Source organism: Echinops telfairi, unplaced genomic scaffold, assembly GCF_000313985.2.
Source record: "Echinops telfairi isolate 266 unplaced genomic scaffold, ASM31398v2 ScPeMD7_7400;HRSCAF=8409, whole genome shotgun sequence".
NCBI lineage: Eukaryota > Metazoa > Chordata > Mammalia > Afrosoricida > Tenrecidae > Echinops > Echinops telfairi.
This window is the reverse complement of record NW_022111300.1, coordinates 21,060,180-21,066,879: the sequence shown is the minus strand read 5'-3', so window position 1 is coordinate 21,066,879 and position 6,700 is coordinate 21,060,180. Positions and strand designations below refer to the sequence as shown.

At 41.5% G+C, this 6,700-nt stretch overlaps 1 protein-coding gene across 1 annotated transcript in view; it reads right to left on the bottom strand.

The window, feature by feature from the left end:
- Positions 1-6,700, bottom strand: part of LOC101663508 (tubulin alpha chain-like) — a 147,182-nt gene that overhangs the window by 139,235 nt on the left and 1,247 nt on the right.

Sequence of the window (6,700 nt, the reverse complement as noted above, 5' to 3'; positions counted from 1 at the left end):
ACTTTAAGATCTTCACCACAAGGGCAATACCCTAAGAAAATATCTGTGACTTCTATTGGTGACAAAGTCTTCTGTAGTCTGTGATTTGTCTTCTACACTCATCACTGAAGGATATGCTAAATTTCAGATCTTCAACTAAAATTAGTAGAGTGGAATGGATTTTGTCCCCAAACAAATTCAAGGACCTTTCTTGAGATAAAAGAATCAATGTACACAAAACTCGTGGATGAGTTTGGGAAGGCAATGAGGAGGGCAGGCAGTTTCTTCTTATCTATCAGGTACCACACCCAGTACCTAATATACATCATGTCATGTTCTTATAAAAAGAATGGTGGATTGGAATTAGCATAGCTCTTGTCTATATTAGAGGTTTGCAATTTATTTATTTCAGAGTTTTATTATATATATTTTTATTGGTCATTTTATTGGGGGCTCATACAGATCTTATTACAATCCATAATTCAATTGTATCAAGCACATGTGTACATAGGTTTCCATCATCTTTGCCAGGAAAGTGATTTGTCTATGGCTCTACGTAATTAATCTAAGACCTGCCTCAGACCTGCCTCACTCCAGTATCTAGTTTCAACTAGTAATCTCCACAGGCCCCTCAGCATTTGTTAGAAAGCTTATCACATCCACAAGATTGTGAACTCCTTTGTGACAAGGTTCAGTTGTAATCAGGATTTACAATGACTCCCACATTGCCTTAAGCCTATTATACTTTGATTTGTAGTCACGAAGGCAATTGAATATCTGTAGAGCACACAAGAAGTGTTGACATATTTTTAAATGCCAATATTCTTACCATGGTTTTAGAAAAGCCACATAGGAGTTGATGGGGTGAACTGCTGAGGAATTGGAGCTGGCTAGGATCCTGGAGGAACTTGCCCTGTAATGGGTACCAGCACCAGAGGATGCATATTTGGCTAAGTGTTATATACAGAGTCAGTGCAGGAAATACTACACATGGTTTAAATGAATGATAATCACTCCCCAAATAAACAGACTCATTAACAGCATCTATAATGGAAACACAACTTGTTCAATGGCCCTGTTTATCTCGTTTTCTTATCTAGCAGGCTTAGAAACTTCTTTAACTGAGAGAAGCAATGGTTGTTAACATTAAATCTCCTTTTTTTCTCCTCTCGCCTATTAGTTGCACCATGAGCCCATTTATTGATTTCAATGTCATACAGTTTGTTAAAAATGAAAATCCCTCTGGTTGTTTTAGCAGTCCTTGAAATTTAATACACACAGTGATTTGGGGATAGAGAAGCTCCACCGGCCAGTTTTAATTAAAAAATACAATACAATGAAAAATAAAACCAGTCTCGCCAAATTACTTTTTGTTCAGTGGGGGGAGAAATCTAGATAAATCAGACTTTTCTGCATTTACTTTACTAATGAGGACGTACAGGCCAAGCAAAATAAATCTCTTTTTGCTGACCTGGCTCTTTGTTCGTGCTCACAGATGTGGAAAGGGAGAGTTTCCAACTGGAGGCACTCGAAGCAGACATAAGGAATGATGTTTCCCAGAAAACAAAAGGTCAAGATGCAAGCCGTTTTGGAAGAATGAGTCAAGATGTACACACGTTGTTGTGAGGAAAGAATGTGTCCATGAATGCACACAGGGGTAATTGACGAGGGATGATAAGCACACTCCTGCAACCCACTGCTGCTTCTCACCTGGGCAAGAGCATGCTCCCTCTTAGCCTCCTAGCCCCTGGTCGACCTCTGCCTTTCAAAAGACTTCAAGTGCAGCTGGTCTTAGTCAGTCTTTAACTTCTATGTCTTCGTGGTTTCTATATATGTAATCCCCCTTTCTTGGTAAAATGGACTCCTGACGACAAGTCAGCAATTCTGCTCCACCAGCCACTCAGCAGGGCCAAGCCATCTTCTCCCTTGTCCAGTTACAGCCCTGGAAACCCAAAGGGGCTGTTCTTTATTTGATAGAGTCCCTGTGATTTAGAATTGGCTAGATGGCAGTGAGTTTCTCTGCTAGAGCAATGTAGTGCCCTGTATTTGACTTAGCACCACCATGATTGCATTTTTTCATTCCTCAACAAAACTCCTTTCCTCTCCCTCCAAGCAGAATGTGAGACTTTCTTCTTCTTTGATGTTAGACCATAGAGGTAACGCGGGCCATTCCTCTTGGCTGCTTGACTTGAATAATGTGAGCATGGCACTTGGAGGGATTTTGAGTCCTTATGTAGACGATCCATATAATTTCTCTTGCTGTTCTTGCTGTTGTTACCTGTTTTCACCACAATTTTTCTTTAAAAAAAAAAGTACAATGACAAATACAAGCGTTTTTAATTAATGGTAAAAAAAATTAGTACAACTTAGCTTTAGAAAATGTAATGAAAATACTATGTGTACTACTAGCTTTCTTTTTAAAGAAGATAAGACGTCTCAAGAAGGCAATCAGTGAGATTGTGCTGTTTTAGTTGCCAACACATCAATTCTGACTCAGGACAGCCTGCTATGTACGGAATAGACTGCCTGCTTCAGATGACCGTCATGCCATGACTTTTTGGAAACTGGTCCCCAGATCTGTTTTCCAGGGTGTCCTCTGGGTAAGTCTGGTGAATAGTTGTGTGCTGAACTGTTTTCATGACTCGGGAACTCATCTACTAACTTGATTTAAATTCCTCAAGCTTAATGCTTGGGTTGGTTCCCAAACATCCCAATGTATATTACTGAAAAGAATACAGGACCTAAAAGATCAAAAACAACAGGATTCCCAGAGACATCCCTGTGTGTGCCACAATCCCTACACTGAAGCAGTCTTTGCACACAGCCCAGGAACAATTCCTAAACTAACTAAGCCAGATTTTAGAAAACAGCTTTCTAATTTTCGCTCATTGGCAGTCCATGTCAGAAACCAAAAAGTACTATTAGGCCTTCTTATTTTGACTGTGCTGCTGTGGGATGAAGCTCCTCGGCACGGACTGTCTGTCTCTGGCTTTGTTTGAAGAGTTCGGTGGTTGGATGTAACTTTTGTGACGTTGGGTTAACCCATCCTGCTCGAAGGTTTGCTTTCCGGTAGGAACTCATTGCATTTCTATAAGAGGGTGGCTGGGGGATCAGAGGTTACAAGTCAAGGGAATGGAACTCAACCTCTTTTCGATTTAGAAATCTAAGACTATTGATTTATCAAAGCATCCTTAGGTTGCTGGACTAGGGAGGATTTGAATGTGGAGCCAAAGTCTCCCGACTGGTGAAGAGCTTCTACTCTGACAAATAACAACGACATGGCCTGGCTATGTTTATTCAAACTCACTGAGCCTCATTTTCTTCAAGTATAAAAGGAGGATTATAAGGTTATCCTGATGGATAAGTGGTGAGAAAAAAAAAGATAACAGGTGAAAACTAGCTGAAGGCCTTATACCTACAAGCTGCTCAATAAAGGAAAAGAGTGTGGTAGCAAAGGCCAATATAACTTCCCCCCTAAACCTAAACCTGCTGCCATTGTATGGATCCCAACTCATAAACAAATTGGAAATAGAAGTGGCCACCTAACGCGAAAAGCTAATTTATAAAGCAAACTGCCAGTTTCTAGTTTTTGGTAAATTGACTGCACTATTCGGGTCTATGATACATAATATTGACATTTCAGCCTTTTCGAAAAACCGTTTATCACCTGAGTCATACATGGGGAATACACTCTCAAGATTTATCAACACAAACGTTGCTGCTGCTGGGTTGACTCTGACCCATGGCAACTCCTTGAAAAACGCCAGAAGGTTCGCCCCTACCTGTGCCATCTTCACAACTGGTGGGATGCTCCACAAGCCTGTTGAGGCCACTAAGTAGTTTAAGTAACGTCCAACCTGGGGCGCTCCTATCCAACATCATACATGCATTAAACCACATGCTTTTGTGATCCATCTGGCTTTCGTTGGCAAATTTGGACAAGACTTCATGTATCCTTTCCCTCTAGTCTGTGACACTATGGTGGAACGAATTACTTTAGGTGGCCTTTTGTCTTGGTCTGTGAAAGTAACTAACTAGCAACAATAGCAAAACCTTGGGAGCCTTCCCCCCTAAACCCTAAAAAGTTGGTACAGTTGCCTTTGTTACTTTGCTCAGGAAAGAAGCCAATCGACAAGCCAAAACCCCCAAAACCCCTCAGTTTTTAATGTCATTGATGTAGCCACTTTGGGCCCAGAGATTGGGGGGCAGGGTTCAGTTTAGTCCAGCAAGGTGATTGGTCAATTATGCAAATAATAACTCGGAAATACATCCAATAGGATTAAGCCATCTGCCTATCTATGAAATGAATCCTACAGAGACGAGAAAGGGCAAGGAGAGAAAAGAGAAGAAGCAAAGAGACAGCTGAACACCCAGAGGCCATTCAGTAGAGCTAAAAATGCTATCATTTAACCAGAGAGAGTGGAAGAGAGAGAATGCCCAGAGGTGTGCCTGGCTGAGAGAGCAGGTGCAGGGCCAAGAAGAGGGCTGTGGCATGCAAGGCTGAGCGCAGGTAGAGTACATGCTAAGAGAGAGCTGAGGAAGCTGTCCTACACTGATTGAGGGAGGACCGTGTCCATCACTTTGTGAGAATCTTCCACACATTCCCTGTGTGCTTCTGGATGTCTATTCTGAGTTTTAGCCTGCTGCTCCCAACTTGTTCCAGTTTGTGTTACTCCAAATTGATCCTGATCCCAAATTCTAGCCTGTTACATCCTAAGAAATCACATAGCTTAAAGGACAGTTCATAAACCCTGTGAGACATTCAAGGCAGCTAATCACTGAACCCAACACAGAGGAGAAGAGATCTGCTGCGAGGGATAAAGTTGGGTGTCAGATACAGTACAGCGTCTTGGAGAAGTTGGAAATCTGTGATGTGTTTAAACTCCACTCCATAGGAACTGCCTTGGTGCTGATATTATTAATGAAATAATACATTTAGTGCCCCTGCTAGTGCTTGAAATATTGGTGTCATATTGTTCGGCAGTAGCAGCAAGAGAAAGCTGAGGTTTTCTTCTCCTTTAAAGATCGACAGCCTTGGAAACTCACAGGAGCCGTTTGACTTTCCTCTGAGCTTGCCTTGAAACAGAACCCAATCAATGGCAGTGTCTGTTCTTTGTCTTTTTTTTTTACTGTCCAGCTTCATAAAAGCTATGACTCTAGAAGCAACCTATACATGTGCTGCCATTCTGACTCTGTGTAAAAAGAAGCAAAGATTACATTTCACTAGACAGCTAAATGAATTACAAATTCCTCAAGAATTTACAGGACACTCAGATATTACTGTCATGGGAACTTCAAGTAAGTGCAACACAGCAAATGACTTGTCAAACCGGGGCAGAGATGGCCAGGTCCACTGGAACGCAGGAATTGATACTCATTTTGCATCAGCATTATCCTAAATGTGAATCTGTTTCCAGGGTCACACTCCTGACTGGAGTCCCAGATGGACAAATCTATCTCTTCCTCCCTTCAGATTTACACAGATCAATTATGGTACCCTACTGGCAATGGAGCAAATAAGCAGAGAAGTGGGATTATATGAAGAAGAATGTCGTATCACGATTGGGTGTATGGATTGGTATAAGAGCTGTAAGAGCCTTTGATAAAATGATGTATTAAAAAAAATGAAACTAGTTCAACTTACAATCAACAACGTTGACTTGTGACAATCTTAATAGGACTTGTCCTGATGACAATGATCATATTTTGGTATGTTACAAAAGGCTTTTGTGTATCTTCCATTTAGCTGTACACATAAAAATATGTACGCAAAGGTTGAGTTTAATATAGTTTGCTATTTTTTATAGCACTGAATCATAAAATATCACTTTATTTGGGAAACATATCTTCCATTTTTTTCCTTTTTTTTAAATTGGGGGCTCATACAACTCATCACCATCCATCCATACATCAATTGTATAAAGCACATTTGTACATTTGTTACCCTCATTATTCTTTCTTTTAATTAATTATTTTATTGAGGGCTTGTACATTTCTTATCACAGTCCATACATACGTCCATTGAGTCAAGCACCTATGTACACCTGTTGCCCTCATCAATCTCAAAACATTTGCCCTTTACTTTGGCCCTCAATATAGTTTGCTCATTTTCCCCCTCCCTCCCCCCTTCCCCTTCCCCTCCCTCCTGAACCCTTCATAATTCATAAATTATTATAGTTTTGTCTAAGTTACCCTGTCCGACGTCTCCCTTTGCCCTCTTCTCTGCTGTCCATTCCCCAGGGAGGAGGTTATACTTAGATTCTTGTAATTGGTTCCCCCCTTTTACCCCGCATTACCTTCACCCTCCAGGCCTCACCCCTCTCACCGCTGGTCCTGAAGAAGTCATCTATCCTGGGTTCCCTGTGTTTCAAGTTGCCATCTGTACCAATGTACATCCTCTGGTCTAGCCAGATTTGCAAGGCAGAATTGGGATCATGATATTGGGGGAAAGCATTAAAGAACTAGAGAAAAGTTATATGTTTCATCGTTGCTACCCTGCACCCTGATTAGCTCGCCTCCGCCCCAAAATCCCTCAGCAGGGTGTGTTCTGTTGCCAACCGATGGACTCTGAGTCTCCACTCTGCACTCACCCACCTTTACAATGACATGATTTCTTGTTCCTTGATGCCTGACACCTGATCCCTTCAACAGCTCGTGGTCACACATACTGGTGTGCTTCTTCCATGTGGGCTTTGTTGCTTCTGAGCTAGTTGGCCGCTTG